Genomic DNA, 21410 nt, shown 5'->3' with positions numbered 1-21410 from the left:
ATTCTGAAACTTTTAACCCTAGCATACAAGTTGAAGAATGATGGACCTCACAAAAAATCAGCCCATTTTAAAACTTATAACCCCCGTTTTAAAAAATGTTTGGCTCTCTTGAGGGCTTTCGAACGGTTTCCTCTCTCTCTCTCTCTCTCTCTCTCTCTATATATATATTATATATATATATATGGGAAATGTTCAGCACCCTAAGCTTTACCACACACTTTAACAAACGTTTTTTGTCCTACATGGGTTAGAAGTTTTGGAATGGGCTGATTTTTGGTGAGGATGATCTCTATGATTAGAAGATCATCCTCCCCAAAAATCAGCCCATTCCGAAATGTTTAGCCCTATGTTTACAAGTTGAAAAATTATGGACCGTCCATTTTTTGTAAACCATTTTTGAGGGGGATAGAAGTTTTGGAATGAGCTGATTTTTGGTGAGGATGATCTCCTCACCATAGAGATCATCCTCACCAAAAATCAGCCCATTCCAAAACTTCTAACCCATGTAGGACAAAACACATTTGTTAAAGTGTGTGGTAAAGCTTAGGGTGCTGAACGGGACCCTATATATATATATATATATATATGGGAAATGTTCACCACCCTTAGTTTTACCACACACTTTAACAAACGTTTTTTGTCCTACATGGGTTAGAAGTTTTGGAATGAGCTGATTTTTGGTGAGGATGATCTCTATGATTAGAAGATCATCCTCTCCAAAAATCAGCCCATTCCGAAATGTTTAGCCCCATGTTTACACGTTGAAAAATCGTGGACCGTCCATTTTTTGTAAATCAATTTTGATGGGGTTAGAAGTTTTGGAATGAGCTGATTTTTGGTGAGGATGATCTCCTCACCATAGAGATCATCCTCACCAAAAATCAGCTCATTCCGAAACTTCTAACCCATGTAAGACAAAACGCGTTTGTTAAAGTGTGTGGTAAAACTAAGGGTGGTGAACGGGACCCTATATATATATATGGGAAATGTTCAGCACCCTAAGTTTTACCACACACTTTAACAAACGTTTTTTGTCCTACATGGGTTAGAAGTTTTGGAATGAGCTGATTTTTGGTGAGGATGATCTCTATGATTAGAAGATCATCCTCCCCAAAAATCAGCCCATTCCGAAATGTTTAGCCCCATGTTTACAAGTTGAAAAATCGTGGACCGTCCATTTTTTGTAAATCATTTTTGATGGGGTTAGACGTTTTGGAATGAGCTGATTTTTGATGAGGATGATCTCCTCACCATAGAGATCATCCTCACCAAAAATCAGCCCATTCCGAAACTTCTAACCCATGTAGGACAAAACGCGTTTGTTAAAGTGTGTGGTAAAACTTAGGGTGCCGAACGGGACCCTATATATATATATATATACACTAACCCTGTTGTTTCAAATGATAACCCAATCCTCTTGCTTGTGGTGTAGATTGGGTTTGAGAAAAAAAAATCCTCTAAAAAAGTTTTTTATGAAGTCAAATCTTAAGCTTAAAAATGGACGGATATTGAACTCTTAGATTTAAAATTTAAATCCAATCGTGAAAAAAAAAAAAAAAATTAAATGCGAAATCCAATGTTTGAGATTTATTGGACAATATTTTAGTTTTCTATCTATTAATAGGCCACATGTCCAATCTGACATACCACAGACACAGTTCTCATCCCCAGGACAATTCTAGGGATCAACACAAACCAATTCAATGTCATTAACTAGAGAATGAGTGCATCCAACATGTGAAAACTAAACATTTTGACAAGAAAGACGGGCCACAACCCACAAATTTTAGAAAGTGACTTTTGACGGCGTATGACCGTTGAAATTTTTGATGATCCCCAATTCGTTGTCTTAGAGCCATCGAATTTCTCCCATCTTCCATTAATTTAATGGTTTCGGTTTGTCGGAAATTATTATTATTTTTTTTTTGACAATGAAAAATTTGATGCTTTGGTCCGTCAAATTTTATGAAATTCGACGGCCTTGGGCCGTCAAATATAAACTTTTTTCACGTTGTGATCTCAAGTGCCCCAAGTTTTTTTGTGTTTTTTTTTGGAAGGTAATGTTTTATTTTTTGTAAAAAAAACTAAATTATGCATGAAACTTACGGACCGACAGCTTCTATAATAAGTGGTAATATTTGGTTCATTACAAGGCTTGATGGGATTAACATGGACAAAAAATAATTTGTGATTTACAACCAATTTTCCAAATTGGTTAGCCCTGTAATTAGATTTCAAATTAAATAATAGACTCGCGCTGGAGTAACATTAAAATTGACATCGATTCTCACATTGCTGATGTGTAGGTGCACACGTAGCCATAGATAATTTTCACTCGTATCTCGATGAAACGCATCTATGATTCCGTACATACATCCACGTCTGCAATGTGAGAATCAATGTCAATTTTAATGTTACTTCAGCATTTTCCTAGATAATAATACAAGAGTCGATTTGCAGTGACAATGAAATTGATATCGTTTCACACATTGGTGTGCACAAAACCATAGATGCTTCTAACTCGAATCTTGATGAAAAGCATCTATGGTTCTGTACACACATCCAATGTGTGAAACAATGTCAATTTCAATAAGCTTAAAATTTGTGATTTACAACCAATTTTCCATATTGGTTAGATCTGTTAATAGATTTCCAATTAAATAATAATCCAATCGATAAGCTTAACTAGTTTTCATCTATATTATAATTAATTTCAATTTTTGGAAGATATCATGATCTGGACCTAGATTTTGTTCCTTTGAGCATTTTTCTCCATATTTCTTAATAAATGGATTCACACGGTATCTTATGAGATACTATAGGTTAATGTTACCTACAAATATCAAGTTAGAGGTACAAGAGTCTCACAACTTACAAAACTTCGAACAATTGGAGTGTCTCCAACAATGGCAAATATGTTTTGTAGTTCTCGGCTGCTCATCTCTCTGATCATCCTCTTTCTCAACCAATATGTTGTCAGTTCTGGCATACAGAGAAAGGCAAAGAAATTTCTTCAACCTTGTATTTTTTTTTGGGCTTATTTTAATTTTTATTAGATTCGATCGTACTACTATAAATTATATAATAAACATGACTTGAATACGATATTTATATGTAATATTAAAATGTCTAGCAAGAAAAGGACATTCGTTTTTAAATATTTGGATAACATAATTTGTATATATTGTAAGTTTTGTTGTGAAGAATGCTAAACCTGGATAAATGTGGAGGCTTATAAGTTGGTTGTTGTTGGTATTTTAATTGAGTTGTGTCGAATTTACCACTTTTTTCATGTAGTGTAGTTAGACTATCGAAGAGGAAAAAAAATGTGGTCCTAACTCAATTAAAATACCAACAACAACATGAAAAAATCTTGATTATTGGACCTCTTGCTACTTTTTGAATTTTAAAAGCTGTCATTTCCTAACATGAATTTTAACTCTTTGTTCTATATTATGATAGAAATAGATGCAGACATAGAATTCATTGAACTGATCTCAATTTTATAGAATAAGACTATTTGACGATGACGATAGATTTTCTTAAGTATTGCATTTATTTGTATCATGTGATTGTATAGGTTTACATTGTCTTTATAGATGAACAACCAAAGCGAGGATTCTCAATGGAATCTGTCCACTTGAATGTCCTAGAACAAGAGCTTGAGGGCCGGTATGTTCTTTTGTTTCATTTTCATTTTTCCTTAATTTTATAGGACTTTAAGATTTTCTTTTGGCGTTTTAAACATGATTTTAAAACTCACAATTGGTCTTGCCTCATATACTGAGTTTACCTGTCTAAGTCATAAGGACAAGATAAACCATTTAACTCAGTTTAAATATATGCCAATAATTATAATTTTTTTTATTATTATAAATTAGGATGGATTACAAGAAGATGCTTATTCCTAAGATCATATTTTATTTAGATAATTAAAATTTTGCATTATAAAAAATTAAATAATTTTATGAAGAAATACAAAAACCCAATTGACTTTGTCAATATTTTTACAATATCACCCGAGTCATCTCAATTGTCAAACGAGACAATGTGCGGAATGATTCACATTGAATATCTCACTCATTCTTGAGTGATACTGAGATGACTCACAGTGTCAGATGAGATTTGAAACCTTGGCTTCAAAACAACCCTTCGTACATCATCACAACTCTATTCTATTGTTTCATTTTTTTAATGGCATTACAAGTAGTAGAGTATCTTGTCTACCATTCTTGATAATTAGATAAGTTGACATATCTCCTTAAGTGCAACAAGTTTAGATTTGTTCTTTTAAATCTTTGGGCCTGTTTTAAATGTCAAAATTATCATGGCCAAGTCCAAACCTAGTCAAGTTCAAGATTAGTTCTCAATTTGTTTGATTTCTATATTGAACCGGTTCCTTGCTTTTGTTGTTTGATCGAGCAGGTTTCATAAAATTAAGGTTAACCAGTTTAAGGGGAAAAAATTGGGAGTAGCTTTCAAATAAAGTTTAAGATAACATTAGGCACAGTATATTGGGCTACACACTCAGATATATAAAAAGAGCCGTGACAATCTGACTACTCCACGTGGCATACTCAATCAGCTACCTGACGTGACAAGTTCGGGAACCGTAGATCTGTGCTCCTTGGGATACACAGTTCCCTCAAGATACACTTTTTTATGGGGAAGTGCAGCCGTGTATCCCGAGGAGTGCAGATCTACCATTCCCGAACTTGTCACATCAGAGTAGTCGATTGAGTTTGCCACGTGGGGTAGACAGATTATCACGATTCATATAAAAATTAATTTGGAAAAATATGTCTCAAAATAAAGTTTGAATAACATTCATAAATTTCAAAATAATACTAGAGCCCAGTTATAATGGCTGTTATCTAGAGTTCAATAACGATATTTAAATGTCAATTAATCATGGTTTTGAACATTTAAAATGCTGACACGGATCTACTTTTATGTTGAATGATTTAAGTAGCTCTACAAAGGAATCCTTAATCTACAGCTATGGTAAGAGCTTCAATGGATTTGCAGCCAATCTCACTGATCAAGAGCTAAAAAATCTATCCGGTAATACTCATGGAACACGTATTATCTTTCTTTCTAAATCTTTTATTAGTCGCAATAAATATAACAATACTATCAAATACAAACTTGTAGGCATGAAAGGTGTGGTCTCAGTGTTTCCTAGTAGAACACTCCTACTTCACACAACAAGATCATGGGATTTCTTGAATTTTCCAACTACTGTGAAGAGACTTCCTAAAATTGAGAGTGACATTGTTATCGGCATGCTTGACACCGGAATCTGGCCAGAATTGGAAAGCTTCAATGATGAAGGAATGGGTCCTCCCCCAAGTAAATGGAAGGGTGTTTGCAAAAACTTCAAGTGTAACAAGTAAGAGTACTTTTAATTTTTCAAAAACTTTTTTGCACATGAACCATAGAGCAATTTGATTTCAACTTAATGCAAGTCTATGTTACTCTGGATACGTAGTGAATATGTCATGGTCTACATTTATTTTGTAGTGTCTATACGAAAGATGTGATTTATAGCTTTGATTTGATTTTGTTCCCCATGGAAATTACAGTAAGATTATAGGTGCATGATTTTATAAAGCCCACAAATACTTTGGGGGAGTGGAAGAAAAGTCTCCCCGTGACATGGTAGGGCATGGCTCGCACACTGCATCAACTGTGGCTGGACATGAAGTGAGAAACATATGCTTCTATGGCCTTGCTGAAGGAACTGCAAGAGGAGCTGTTCCATCTGCAAGGATTGCAGTTTACAAAGTTTGTTGGAATCAAGGGTGCGCTGATGCCGAAGTCCTGGCTGCTTTTGATGATGCAATTAATGATGGAGTTGACATCTTATCTGTTTCACTTGGTGGTTCACCTAGAAAATTTGATGAGGATCCTATTTCAATAGGAGCATTTCATGCCATCAAAAAGGGTATCCTTACATCTGCTTCTGCGGGAAATAATGGCCCAGATGTGCAAAGTGTTACATATGGTGCACCATGGATTCTAACTGTTGCAGCAAACAGTTTGGATCGCAAAATAATTAGCAATGTCACATTAGGAAATCAGAAGAGAGATGTGGTGAGAGAACACTTCATGTTTCAGTTATTTTATAAGAGTAAGAAATTTCATTTCCAGTTTTATGGTCATCTTGCTTAAATGTTTATCTATTTGATTATAATCTTCACTTATTGATTATAGGGACATGCTATCAACACTTTCCCCTCAAACAAAACGTTCTTTCCTATTGAATATGGGAATGATTTGCCGGCCAGGTACTAACAATATCTTGGAAAAAAAAGTCCAATTTGCACTTAGTTTTCGTTTTCTTAAACGGGTTTGTTTTTCTTTTTTTTCTTCTTTATTCAGGAACTGCCTCGGAGCTTTCGATAATCCAGATCTAATGAAAGGGAAGATTGTCCTTTGCGATGAGCTTAGTGATGCTAGTGGGCTTTTACAATTCGGGGCTCAAGGAACAGTGGTGGCAACTGATTTAGCAAACGATTATGCAATATCTTTTCCCCTACCAGCTACTGTTGTTAACATTGCCGATGGCGAAAAGATCAAGTCTTACTTGAATAGCACGAGGTGAGAGTATTAGAGAAAAGGAGTGAGTCGTAGTAGTAGACTATATATATGGTACACTTCACTGTCAAGGATTAATGCACCATTCCTTGATAGACTCATTTCACATTTGGGCTACAGGTCTTCTTGTGTAATGGTGCTTATTCCTGGTCTACTTTTGTGCCGAAAGCCTACAGAAAATATAAAACAGAGTGAACTTGTTCATGATCCTAATGCTCCTTCTATTCTTTCATTCTCCTCTAGAGGACCCAGAGTGAAGTCAACAGGCATTCTAAAGGTATTTTTTCATTTTAACCTTTTACATGTTAACAACAACAGGGTTAGTTATATTTATTTGCTTTAAGTTTGTACAATGAAGCCTGACATAAGTGCTCCTGGAGTTGACATCTTAGCTGGGTGGTCTTCGAAAGGATTGGTTTCACGGTATTCCAGTGACAAACGGTCTGTAAAATATAACATTGTCTCTGGAACATCCATGGCGTGTCCTCATGCAACCGGTGCTGCTGCCTATGTCAAGACATTTCACCCTAAATGGTCCCCTGCAGCCATTAAATCTGCTCTTATGACCACAGGTGATCTCACCCAACATATATGAGTTACCTTGAAAATGTTTCAGTCTTAAATTACTAAATATTGAGTAGTAGTAGTAGTAGTAATGCTCGTTGTTTCATGTTTTCTTTTAATAGCTTCTCTCACGAAAGACATCAATCAAAAAGAAGGAGAATTCGCTTACGGTGCTGGCCAAATTGATCCTGTAAAGGCTATAAATCCCGGACTAGTGTACGATACCCAAGAAAGTGACTACATTCAGACATTGTGCGACATTGGTTACACAACTCGGGGGATTAGAACCATTACTGGACAGAACATAACTTGTTAAAACAACGAAAGAATAGATTCATATCTCAATTACCCTTCCATAACTGCTTATGTAGCATGGTCATTACCCTTTGATGCATATTTCCCAAGGACAGTTACAAACGTTGGCATAGTGAATTCTACTTATAAGGCAATAATCAGCCCACAACCACTATTGAATATCACCGTTACTCCCACCATTCTATCTTTCAAGTCATTGGGTGAGAAGAAGGATTTTGCTGTGGATATTAAAGGAGCTGGAATATCTCCTAATCAAGTCATCTCTGCTTGGCTCTCATGGTCAGATGGTGTACACAGCGTAAGAAGTCTAATTGTTGTGTATGGTTTAAGAACAGTTTAGAATCTGTTGAGGAGATCTGAAGTGATCTTAAAATGATTTACATTTTTAATAAATTCATGTTTGTGTGTAACTCATGTTTTTTTGTGTATCCTATATAAGTAAGGAGTTAATTCATGAGTTTGCATTGTTCTATATTAATCCTCTTCATTTATTTGTTGTCTTGTTAAATGAGAGTGTAGGCATGAGATGTTCATCATTGAACCTCAATACTACGTTGTTCGGAATCGTCATTCTTTTTTGGAAATAGGTGTAAATGGATACTCGAATTAATTTTTTAGAAAAATCATTTTTCATGGTATTGTAGTGACTCTTGTTCAAAGAAAGGGATATGGTCTAACCTAAGATCTAAGTAAGGGAATTCGGTTAGAGAATGGGAAAGGTGTTAGGCACTCCATTCTCTCCACCTAAGGTGATTACCTTGGAAACTTGGCCAATTTTTTGAAACTTAAGAAAATAAATAAAAATACATGAAAGTGCATGTTTAGAGGTGGTGTTTGCAATATGTGAAAATGTTCCCTTAGAAAAGGGTTTTGATATCAATGTAATATTAAAAACATTTTATGAAAAATATGACTCATCTAGTTTACATTATTTTTCATGAGTAAGAATGTTGGTATAAGCTTTTTAGAGAGACTCTATGGTGAAGTTCTCTTTATGCCATAGCTTTAATTCATATATGCAAAGCTAGAAATTTAGTGTTTCAACCCAATAAGATGGTGACACATACTTCATAATTGCCAAGCATATGTGAGTGAGTGCATAGTCACTACACAAAAAATGATCATTAAGAACGGTTTTGAGCCATTCCTAAATAGATTAGGGTGTTTACAAAGAGTTAGCCCAAAGTATATGCCAAGGGTGATGAATAAGAACTATTATTATATTTGTGCCTTTTATTTTGTTGTTGGCTGATTTCCAATTGAACGTCGTTGATTAATTCTCCTGATAATTGCCTCGGTCATATTTATAAAAGATGATAAATAATACATTTAACTCAAATGGACCTCAATAAGTGCATAATAAATTAAGACTAATGACTTTTGAACTAAACCTGATAGCAAGACTCAAAAACTCACTAACGTGTCATGCACAAAATACCATAGTTTCTTTCACTTGAGATACACAACTGTACCTTGGGATACACAACTATAGATGGCAGGTCGGTTGTGAATCTGTAAAATCCTGAATTTTCAATTCGTATCTCGAGAAAAAAATAAATAGTGGAATTTTAAGAAAATCTTGAAAGTGAGACTTAGGGGTAAAACTTTAGGATGTTTCTGATCATTTTTAATGGAATCTGACCTCACCATTAGATTTAAAATGATCGAAAAACATAGTTTAGCCTGTAAGCACACTCAAATGCGAGTCCGAATATAAAAGTTGCAAAATCCTCGATTATCGAGTCGGACCAGGCCAAAATAGTAAATTTTTGCTAGAGCAAGAATTATTAAGATTCAATTACACCATTGGATTCGTAACGAAAAATTATTGAAGATGGATTATTTAGTTGTCATTTTTGGAGATCAGAAAGTCGAATTATCGTCAAAAACGAAAACGACATCAAGTTTAGGGGTCACCTCAGGCCAAAAATGTAAATTTTTGATGAAGACATAATTTGTAGAAATTGACTATACCATTAGATCCGGAACGAAAAATTAGAAGAAATAGAATATTCATTTGTCAGTTTTGGAATCCGGATAGCCAAATTATCGTCGATCAAAATAATAGGCGAAATACCGAATTCATCCCAAATTTTATATAAATAATATTTTTAATTTTTTTTTCTCTCATCTTCCCCAACTCGTCCAAACAGCCGACATATAAAAAACGAAAAAAAAAATTATTTTTCTTCCGACCTTGCACCTCAGATCATTCGTAAACAGCTCACCATCGACGACCGACGCAGAATGGAGAAATGTCCGCAGCCTCATTCTCTACAAAACTCACTCAAATTCCTTCCGTTTTCTCGTCTTTTTCACCCCGTATCGTCAAAAATCAGCCGTACATATATACGGGGATTTCGAAACTTTAACCTCGGATTTCGTCCGTTTCGGGGTCAAATCGTTTTCCGACGCAGAAGGGAGAAACGTTCGTGTAGACACCCCATTTTTGCACTCGCCTGATTAATCAACTCGTCAATCCGATTGCAATGATTCCCAATGATGGGTATTCCATTGCTTTACTTTGTTACCAGAAATGTTTCAGAAATCCGGATGAGGTATCTCGAACTGACAAAACATTAGAAATCACGCTATGCTAGGAAAGTACGACCCCAGAAACATAGAAATCATCATCTTGCAGACCAAAAAGAAGCTTCACGATAAAAATCACTAAAAATTACCAAATTACCGAAATACCCCTAACCTCAAAACAACCCTAGAGCCTACGTTACGCTTAGGAAAACCATTCGAACACATAAAATAACAAATCGGAACCAAATAAATCATTTCACCAATTTTAACAGAATTTGACAAAATTACGAAAATGCCCCTCATAAAGTTCACAACCATTTCACACAAAAAATTTCATAAATAACAAAAACTAATATTTCCATTGAATTCCTTACGAAAAATCGATTCTAAAACATCCTAGAACATTAAAAACCGACTTAAAACGTGAAAAGTCCTCTCCGGGGGCAAAACGGTAATTTCACAATTTTCATGATAAAAAATTCCGAAATTAATAAATAAAACATTAAATAATTAAATTTAAACATTAATGAAATTAATTTAAAAATTTGAACCTAAAAAATCGATTAATCGGACTCTCAGGCAAAATTGTTGAGGGTTCGTGGGATATTTCTTTAAGGACCCCTCCATTTGGGGGTCCAAAGAATTAAAAATATTTTAGAGGAGGGGTTCTCCAAAAATCAAAGTAAATCAAGCAAGACTAAGGTCAGGTATTAAAGTCGATCAAGTAAGACTGAAGTCAAAATTAAAGTCAATTAAGCAAGACTGAAGTCAAGATATTAAAAGTCAATCAATTAAGACTAAAGTCAAAACATTAAAAGTCAATCAAATAAGACTAAAAGTCATAATAGAATTCTAATTAAATAATAACTCTATCTAATAGAGTTCTAACTTAAAAACAATTCTACCTAAAACAATTCTAATTAAAACACAATTCTACTTAAAACAATTCTAACTAAAACACAACTCTAATAAAAGAACTCTAATTAAATACTAACTCTACCCAAATCAACTCCTAAAAAAATCTATAAATAGAGGTGCTCACACCCTATTTTCGTATCAAATCATAAACCCTAAGAGAAGTAGGTCTAGAAGCTCCCCTAGCCCCCCATAAACCCTAGTTTTGGAGCCCCAACTCCTTAGCTAACATCCCTCCTTCAATTTTAGTCTAGAAAACACTAAAAGTCCTCAAAAACACTTCCAAATCCGCAACAAACTTGAAGAGTTCAGATTCAAAAACAAGGAGATACCTTGATCTAGGAGATCCGAAGTCAAATCCGGAGACAGAACGAAGCAAGGGAGCACGGTAGAAGGAGCTCTTTTTGTCAGATCTGAGGGAATAAAGTCCTTGCTATCGGAAAGGTAAATTTTTATTTTTATTTATTTTTATCTAGGTTTTAGCAATGTAATTTACTTGGGAATTAGTAGAGACCGGCTTTGGCCGGGCGGGATTGGTGCCTAACACCTTCCAATCCCGTAACATGATCCCCGAACTCATTTTTTTGGTTTTAGATTAGTTTTTATCCGTTTAGAGTCATTGATCGGTTCCTAGACCGTAATAACTAGGTGGCGACTCCCAAACCTCAAGGGTCAAAAGCGGATCCGCGCACCCCGCGGATCGAGGGGCGCTTCAGTGGCGACTCCACTAGGGGGACTATTGAGGATCAAACTTGAAAAACCCCAAGTATGGGAGCATTGCCAAGATGACCTAGTTTTTTTTTTTATTATTTAGTTGGATTTATTTTATTTTTTTTTTGTTATTTATTTTTTTTTGTCTTGATTGTAGATGCTTTTGGGTTTGTATTTTTTTTTTTTCAATTAAGGATCACTTTTTGATGACCCATAAATAATGAAAGATTCAAATTGATGGAATGATGAAGGTTGAACAGAAATATTAAAATATTTTTAGAGAATATTTTAGTGAGAATTAAGTCTGAGAGCCTCTTAATAAAACATAGATCTCGTCGAGTAGATTAATTTAGAATCTGAGTTCACTCAATTTCGTTATCGGAAGCCTTAGATATCACCGATACAAGTTCAATCTGTAAATCTGGAATTATTTCTGAATGAAAGTTGGGACAGCAACGTTAAAATTTTTTTACAGAATATTCTAGTAAGAATTAAGTCTGGGAACCTCTTAATAAAACGTAGATCTCATCAAGTAGATTAATTTAGAACTTGAGTTCACTCAATTTCGTTATCAGAAGCCTTAGATATCATCGATGCAAGTTCAATATGTAAATCTGAAATTATTTCTGAATGAAAGTTGGGACAGCAATGTTAAAACTTTTTTACAGAACATTCTAGTGAGAATTAAATCTGGGAATCTTTAATAAAACGTAAATCTCATCGAGTAGATTAATTTAGAACTTGAGTTCACTCAATTTCGTTATCGGAAGCCTTAGATATCATCGATGCAAGTTCAATCTGTAAATCTGGAATTTTTTCTGAATGAAAGTTGGGACAGCAACGTTAAAACGTTTTTACAGAACATTCTGGTGAGAACTAAGTCTGGACACCTATTACTAAAATGTAGATCTCATCGAGTAGATTAATTTAGAACTTGAGTTCACTCGATTTCGTTATCGAGAGCCTTAGATATCATCGATGCAAGTTCAGATTGTATTTTCCTAATTCACAGAAAATCTGAATTTATCTAATGTTGGCACAATTAATGTTCTTGAGAGTGAGCTCATCTCAACCATTGTCATTCTATCATCAATGTAACACCTATTGGAATCTCGATTTATTTTGGATCACCTAAAAGTGATCATTGATTGGACTTTAAAAATTATAAAAATTGTGCCTATTGCGATGATTAGATCTAATTAATTATTATAGGCCCTTATTTATTAATTGATTTGCTAATTGATGAATGCTAGAGATGTGCACGTTTAAAGCTTGAATTAAACCATATGAGTATGTTCCTGATCGATGTTTGCTTGCACTTGTATGATTTAATATCCTCTCTTGATTGGCTTGATTGGGCCATGGGCCCATTTGTTTGAAAAGGCCCCGGGCACACCCCACCTTACTTTGCACACACCACATGCACGTTTACCGCTTTACTCACTTACACGTCCCATTTAGCCAACGTGGCACTAGTGCGTGGCCCGGTCTCTTCGGAGATGCGACATCATTCATGAAACCCACAACTCCAGTCACGTACCTTAGGGTATATCGAACTGGGGGCATCAACACCGTCTCATCAGGTGATTCTGAGAGACATATTGATGCACCCATGCTGGGGTGACCTGAGCCTTTATCCTATTGTAAGCCACACAGTCACATGTCCCGATTGCCAACGTAGTACTAGTACGTGGTCGGTCCCCTCGTGAGATGCCAAACCATTTATGAAAGCTACAACTCTTGACTCGTACCCGTAGGTATAAAAGGTAATCTAAGTATATCAATTGCACTTCTTGGTCAAAACCGGTGCCTAAGCAAGATCTTGCCCCGCTGTACCCTACTGTACAAGGGGGATAGACTATGTCTATTCTAGACGAGAGGTATTTAAGTGGGCCCTTGCTCAGCATTGTGCGCCACCTCTCAACTGGAGATCAAACTGGCTGTTTTTGGCTTCAGAGAAGTGAATTGAGGTTTTAGATTATCACCTATACGGTATATCAAACCAAGTCACCACGTATCGAAAGGTATATAGGTGTGCTTGGGCAAGAGTGGCCAGATAAAAATGCATTGCACGTAGTAAGCCTAGAGTCTAGAAACCTTCCCAGTAGGTCACGACTCGAACTTATCGTGGGTGTTCCCGGGTTATTTATTGAATGAATGCATGTGATTGATGAATGCATGTGAATGATGAAATCCGAGTGCATAATTGATCTCAAGGATAAAAATGTTGCTTTTGAAAAGTAAAATGGGTGCACCGATCCAATAAAAAAAAATCCATTCTTTTACAATAATGACCCAGTCCATCCCGATCCAACAATCATGATGGACCGGGCCAGTTAAATGGAAATCGAATTTTCAAAGAAGAAAAAGAAAGTATTTTCTAGGACAAAATATTTCCCAAAAGAAGTATTTTCCAGAAAAAGTGTTATTCTCTAGAAAAAATGTTTTCTAAGAAAAAATGTTTTCTAGAAATATTTTCCAAGAGAAAATGTTTTCCAAATAAAAATTATTTTTCAAAGAAAAAAATGTTTTCCAGAAGAAAATATTTTCCAAAAGAAAAGAAAATGAAGGAAAAATGATATACAAAAGATATATATTTGCATGAAAAATTATTGAAATATGTTTGAAGTTATTATTCAATGAAAACATTATTTGTCAATATTTTTCTTCTGAATAATCATTAAATGGATGAACTTTTTAATGGATTGGTGCACAAAATTCAATAAAATCTCAAGGTTCATTTAAAATGTTATCAAGGGGGTGACACTGAAATTGGTTAAATTCACCTTCAAAGAGGTTTAAGGGTTATCATTGTATCTAAGCTCAATCGTCCATCGTCAAGATAAGGTTGTTAAATCCGGTTAGTTAGAATAAACGTCAATATCAAGTCAACAGTCAGAAATGACCTCAAAATTTCTCAACATCATCCAGTTATTCTTTGAAAATCATAGTGCTTCAATCCTACCGGTTGTAAGCAATGTCTCAGTTCTCATCAGGCCCGTTTTGGGTAGTCTTGAGTTTTCATGAGTCATTTGGGTTAGCTCGAGTCCTTTTTTCTAGCAAGATCATGTCTTCCTTAGATTGAGTCTACTCTTTTTTATTGAGTCAAGTTAGTTCGTCGAGTCTATAGAGGTGTTATCGTCCCTTCTGAATTTGATTGGATAAAGGAAATTTTTGAATACCTCGAGTGCATTAACGAATTAACTACTGATCTGGCTTCAAGGATAGATTTTTCTCCTGAACAAGAAGATAAGAGTCGGGCTCAAGAGAGTAAAGGTCATTGACCTCGGAACATAATTAAATTCCTAAAGAGATTCAAATAGAAACCATCTTATCTCTAGAGGAACACAAGGGGATAATGAATTTTCTCAGAAATTTCAAAAGACTTGTTCGTGTGATCATATGAGGGTATGTTAGGTACAAGCTCGAGTCTTGTTCGACATGGACTAGATACTCGTCTATATCGATGGAATCAAAGAAGATTTTATAAAATGTATCAGCACTATCCTACTACTACATCTTGAGTTGCAAATCACATATTATCAGTCGATATGAGGATACCTTCTAAACTGATCTCTGATAATGGGTCGTACTTCAAAGCATAAGTCATTATTCTGTGTACAAAGTTCAAAATCCGACATCGCAGATCATCACTCTACCTTCCTTAGATTAATGGAGCAGTTGAAGGAGTTCGTAAGAGTTTCAAGATAATCATCAAGAAAATGTGTTAATCATACTGGGATTAGTTAGAAAAATTACCATTCACACTAGGGGCACATTATACTTCAATGCAGTCCTCTATTGGAGATATTCCCTACTCTCTAGTATATGATATGGAAGCAGTTTTGCTAGTTAAATTGGAAATCCTGTATTTCAAGGTCTTGATGGAAAGTCAGTTGTCAGAAGCAGACTGAGTTCGCCAACGGTATGAAAAGTTAAATTTGATCGAAGAAAACGAGTTAAAGTCCTATACCATGTGCAAGTTTATCTAAGAAGAGTCACCCGTGCATTTGACAAAAAGGTCAAAGCTCATCATTTACAAGTCAAGGATTTAACTGTTAGACTTCAAAGAAAATTGAACACTCCTCCTCGACTATAGGAGAAAGTCTGAACCTAATTGGAGAAATTCATTCATTAAGGAAATATTGTCTGGAAAAGTCATCAGACTTCAAGATCATGATGGAAGTGAACTACCAGAGTCAACTAACCTTGATCGAATCAAATGGTACTACATTTAAGGAGGCCATCTTTGGCCGAATCAATTTTCCTGCTACCCAGTTCATTATCTCCTTTCTCAGCCCTTTGCAGCCTTTTAAAAAAAAATGATGCCCTTTTCTTTCTCAGCCCGATCACCTAACCTAGGGGAGGGAATTTCGAACTACGTTTTGGTCTGATCCCAAAATTTTGGGGTACGTAGGCAACCTGAGAAGTCACTTCAGGCCCGACCACATCAAAATAAAAAATCTAGTTCCCCACACATAAAAAAAAATCAAAAAAAAAATTCAAAAGAAAAAGAAATCCAAAATGGGGAAGAAAATTTAAGGAAAAAGAAAACAATTGAAAAGGAAATGCCACACAAGGGGCATTTGGGTTTTTGAGCCTCAAAATCCCTTTCTTTTTATACCCAGTCCCAGCCTACCCATGAAAGTCCTCCTAAGTACCGTGCGAGAAGTCAAGGAAGATAGCAAAGCATGATCAGACAGCAACTCCAGAAGTGTAGAGGAGAAAAAGAAGATAAAAAATGATGAAGCCTGCTAAGTTGAAAATCTGAAAAGGACGACTTAGGCAAAAATTAAGGCAAGCTCGCAATGTTGAAAATCTGAAAGGACAACTTTGGCAACAATCAGAGCAAGAAAAAAAAAAAAAAAAGCTCGCTAGATCGAAAACCTGAAAAGGCGATCTAGGCAAAAGTTAGAGCAAGCTCGCTAGATTGAAAACCTGAAAAGGCGATCTAGGAAAAAGTTAGAGCAACAAAGAAAAACAGAAAAAAATCCCAAGCTGAGAGCGATCCGAGCTGAAACATCAGAAGTCCGAATAATCAAAGTCAATACTTAACTTAAACCAGGCATAGACTCAGAAATCACAAGTATCTTGTCTACGATCGATCTGAAAATGTTTACTCCCCTAAGTGAACCAAGGGAGATAAGGGTGAATTCTATGATGACTCTCGAAAGGAAATAATTTTGTACTCTTGAGCCTGACTCAAAACCTTCAATAAAATTAATCAAAAATAAAAGTTGAGTCTTTATTGCGCTTGTGGTAATCAATTATTTCAAACCTTCATACAAGGGGCATTTTCTTTCTTTTGTTAATGTAACTTTTCCCCCTTATACTAGGGGTATTTTTTTTATGATGTGTTCAATTATTTTCAAGGCCATGGTCATTGTCAAACTAGGGGCATTTTGTCTTTGAGCAATGTTAATCCTAAAAAATAATAGGAACCCCAAAGTAAGGTTACCCTCTTGATAACAGTTCTTTCGAAAAACTTTTGAGGTTCAAAAGAAATAAAAACTCAGGTTTTAAATTCATAAAACTTTTTGATAAATCCTTGAGGTTCAAACAAAAGCATATTGGATCTCACATAGGAGATATAACATTCTTTCGTTCTCCAGATTCTTTTCCAGATTCAATCATTCTTGGAATCAATCATTTCTCTTCTAGATTCATTATCTTCCAGATTTATTCGTTCTAATCAGTTTTCTCCAAAATTCATTCATTCCTTTGCCAGTTTTGCTCAGTCTCCGCCAAGGGTTATCTTGGATTTTGTTCAGTCTCCGCCAAGGGTTATCTTGGATTTTGCTCAGTTGTTGCCAAGGGTTATCTTGGATTTTGCTCAGTTTCCGCCAAGGGTTATCTTGGATTTTGCTCAATTGCCGCCAAGGGTTATCTTGGATTTTGCTCAGTTGCCGCCAAGGGTTATCTTGGATTTTGCTCAGTTGCCGCCAAGGGTTATCTTGGATTTTGCTCAGTCTCCGCCAAGGGTTATCTTGGATTTTGCTCAGTCTCCGCCAAGGGTTATCTTGGATTTTGCTCAGTTGCGCAAGGGGTTATCTTGGATTTTGCTCAGTTTCCGCCAAGGGTTATCTTGGATTTTGCTCAGATGCCGCCAAGGGTTATCTTGGATTTTGCTCAGTTATCGCCGAGGGTTTGCTCGAACTATGCTCAGCCAGATGTCATCAAGGGTTTGCTCAAATTATGCTCAGCCAGTTGCCACCGAGGGCTTTCTCGGATTATGCTTAGTCAGATATCGCCGAGGGTTTTCTCAGATTATACTTAGATAGTTCATTACTCTTTCACCCCGAGTATGTAGAGTAAACTCCAGGAAATTAGTCCATTACTCTTTCACCCCGAGTAGGTAGAGTAGAACTCCCAGAAAAAATAGTTCATTACTCTTTCACCCTGAGTAGGTAGAGTAGAACTCCTGAAAATAGTTCATTACTCTTTCACCCCGAGTAGGTAGAGTAGAACTCCCGAAAATAGTTCATTACTCTTTCACCCCGAGAGTAGGTAGAGTAAAACTCCCAGAAAATAAGTCCATTACTCTTCACCCCGAGTAGGTAGAGTAGAACTCCAGAAAAAATAGTTCATTACTCTTTCACCTGAGTAGGTAGAGTAGAACTCCCGAAAATAGTTCATTACTCTTTCACCCGAGTAGGTAGAGTAGAACTCCCGAAAATAGTTCATTACTCTTTCACCCCGAGTAGGTAGAGTAGAACTCCCGAAAATAGTTCATTACTCTTTCACCCCGAGTAGGTAGAGTAAAACTCCTAGAAAATAAGTCCATTACTCTTTCACCCCGAGTATGTAGAGTAGGACTCCCAGAAAAAATAGTTCATTACTCTTTCACCCCGAGTAGGTAGAGTAGAACTCCCGAAAATAGTTCATTACTCTTTCACCCCGAGTAGGTAGAGTAAAACTCCCAGAAAATAAGTCCTTACTCTTTCACCCCGAGTATGTAGAGTAGAACTCCAAGAAAAAATAGTTCATTACTTTTCACCCGAGTAGGTAGAGTAGAACTCCGAAAATAGTTCATTACTCTTTCACCCGAGTAGGTAGAGTAAAACTCCTAGAAAAAAGTCCATTACTCTTTCACCCCGAGTATGTAGAGTAGGACTCCCAGAAAAAATAGTTCATTACTCTTTCACCCGAGAGTAGGTAGAGTAGAACTCCCGAAAATAGTTCATTACTCTTTCACCCCGAGTAGGTAGAGTAGAACTCCCGAAAATAGTTCATTACTCTTCACCCCAAGTAGGTAGAGTAAAACTCCCAGAAAAAATAGTTCATTACTCTTTCACCCCGAGTAGGTAGAGTAGAACTCCCGAAAAAGAATTCATTACTCTTTCACCCCGAGTAGGTAGAGTAGGACTCCTAGAAAAAATAGTTCATTACTCTTTCACCCCGAGTAGGTAGAGTAAAACTTTTCAAAAAAAAATTGTTTATTACTCTTTCACCCAGGGTAGGTAAAGTAAGACATTCAATTTTTTTATGCTCAATTTATGCTCAGTTATGCTTAGTTTATGCTCAGATTTTACTCAGTTTCACACATGCACACACTTGCACATTTGCACTTTTTAGTCAGGGAGAATTCTCTAAAATTCGAGGGGGTGACACTGTCAGTGAGAGTTTGCGCTCAAGGACCTGACAACCTTTTAATTCGAGGAGAGCTTTACCCTTAAGGATCCGAACACCTCGACGAATTGCTAAATCAGGCTGCAAAATGAACTGTCACTAGCTTTGGCATTCAGATATCGCACTATCTACCAAAATAGATTTGCTATCTAGTTTGCTTCAACCCTCTGCCAAAGAGGGGCATCTGTAGACACCCCATTTTTGCACTCGCCTGATTAATCAACTCGTCAATCCGATTGCAATGATTCCCAATGATGGATGTGTATTCCATTGCTTTACTTTGTTACCAGAAATGTTTCAGAAATCCGGATGAGGTATCTCGAACTGACAAAAACATTAGAAATCACGCTATGCTAGGAAAGTACGACCCCAGAAACATAGAAATCATCATCTTGCAGACCAAAAAGAAGCTTCACGATAAAAATCACTAAAAATTACCAAATTACCGAAATACCCCTAACCTCAAAACAACCCTAGAGCCTACGTTACGCTTAGGAAAACCCATTCGAACACATAAAATGACAAATCGGAACCAAATAAATCATTTCACCAATTTTAACAGAATTTGACAAAATTATGAAAATGCCCCTCATAAAGTTCACAACCATTTCACACAAAAAATTTCATAAATAACAAAAACTAATATTTCCATTGAATTCCTTACGAAAAACCGATTCTAAAACATCCTAGAACATTAAAAACCGACTTAAAACGTGAAAAGTCCTCTCCGGGGGCAAAACGGTAATTTCACAATTTTCATGATAAAAAATTCCGAAATTAATAAATAAAATATTAAATAATTAAATTTAAACATTAATGAAATTAATTTAAAAATTTGAACCTAAAAAATCGATTAATCGGACTCTCAGGCAAAATTGTTGAGGGTTCGTGGGATATTTCTTTAAGGACCCCTCCATTTGGGGGTCCAAAGAATTAAAAATATTTTAGAGGAGGGGTTCTCCAAAAATCAAAGTAAATCAAGCAAGACTAAGGTCAAGGTATTAAAGTCGATCAAGTAAGACTGAAGTCAAAATTAAAGTCAATTAAGCAAGACTGAAGTCAAGATATTAAAAGTCAATCAATTAAGACTAAAGTCAAAACATTAAAAGTCAATCAAATAAGACTAAAAGTCATAATAGAATTCTAATTAAATAATAACTCTATCTAATAGAGTTCTAACTTAAAAACAATTCTACCTAAAACAATTCTAATTAAAACACAATTCTACTTAAAACAATTCTAACTAAAACACAACTCTAATTAAAAGAACTCTAATTAAATACTAACTCTACCCAAATCAACTCCTAAAAAAATCTATAAATAGAGGTGCTCACACCCTATTTTTGTATCAAATCATAAACCCTAAGAGAACTAGGTCTAGAAGCTCCCCTAGCCCCCCATAAACCCTAGTTTTGGAGCCCCAACTCCTTAGCTAACATCCCTCCTTCAATTTTAGTCTAGAAAACACCTAAAAGTCCTCCAAAAACACTTCCAAATCCGCAACAAACTTGAAGAGTTCAGATTCAAAAACAAGGAGATACCTTGATCTAGGAGATCCGAAGTCAAATCCGGAGACAGAACGAAGCAAGGGAGCACGGTAGAAGGAGCTCTTTTTGTCAGATCTGAGGGAATAAAGTCCTTGCTATCGGAAAGGTAAATTTTTATTTTTATTTATTTTTATCTAGGTTTTAGCAATGTAATTTACTTGGGAATTTAGTAGAGACCGGCTTTGGCCGGGCGGGATTGGTGCCTAACACCTTCCAATCCCGTAACATGATCCCCGAACTCAATTTTTTTGGTTTTAGATTAGTTTTTATCCGTTTAGAGTCATTGATCGGTTCCTAGACCGTAATAACTAGGTGGCGACTCCCAAACCTCAAGGGTCAAAAGCGGATCCGCGCACCCCGCGGATCGAGGGCGCTTTCAGTTCGCAACCTCGACATCTACAAAACCCACCTAACCTTTTTTCGTTTCACTTTCTATTTCACCCGATATCGTCAAAAATCAGCCGTATTTATATACGGAAATTTTGAAAATTTCAACATCGAATTTCATCGGTTTTGGGGTCAAACCGTCCTCCGTCATAGAAGGGAGAAAGGACGACGGCGTCGAGATCTTCAGAATCACCAGGCCATATTCAAAAA

At 36.0% G+C, this 21410-nt stretch overlaps 1 pseudogene; it reads left to right on the top strand.

Annotated features, from left to right (window-relative positions):
* Nucleotides 1-2906: 2906 nt before the first annotated feature.
* Nucleotides 2907-7819, top strand: LOC147386120 (subtilisin-like protease SBT4.3; annotated as a pseudogene).
* The last annotated feature ends 13591 nt before the right edge of the window (nucleotides 7820-21410 follow it).

This window comes from Akebia trifoliata, chromosome 14 (assembly GCF_017979445.1).
Source record: "Akebia trifoliata isolate Shusen 1 chromosome 14, ASM1797944v1, whole genome shotgun sequence".
In the NCBI taxonomy this organism is placed as follows: Eukaryota; Viridiplantae; Streptophyta; class Magnoliopsida; order Ranunculales; family Lardizabalaceae; genus Akebia; species Akebia trifoliata.
This window is presented reverse-complemented; position numbering and strand designations above follow the sequence as displayed.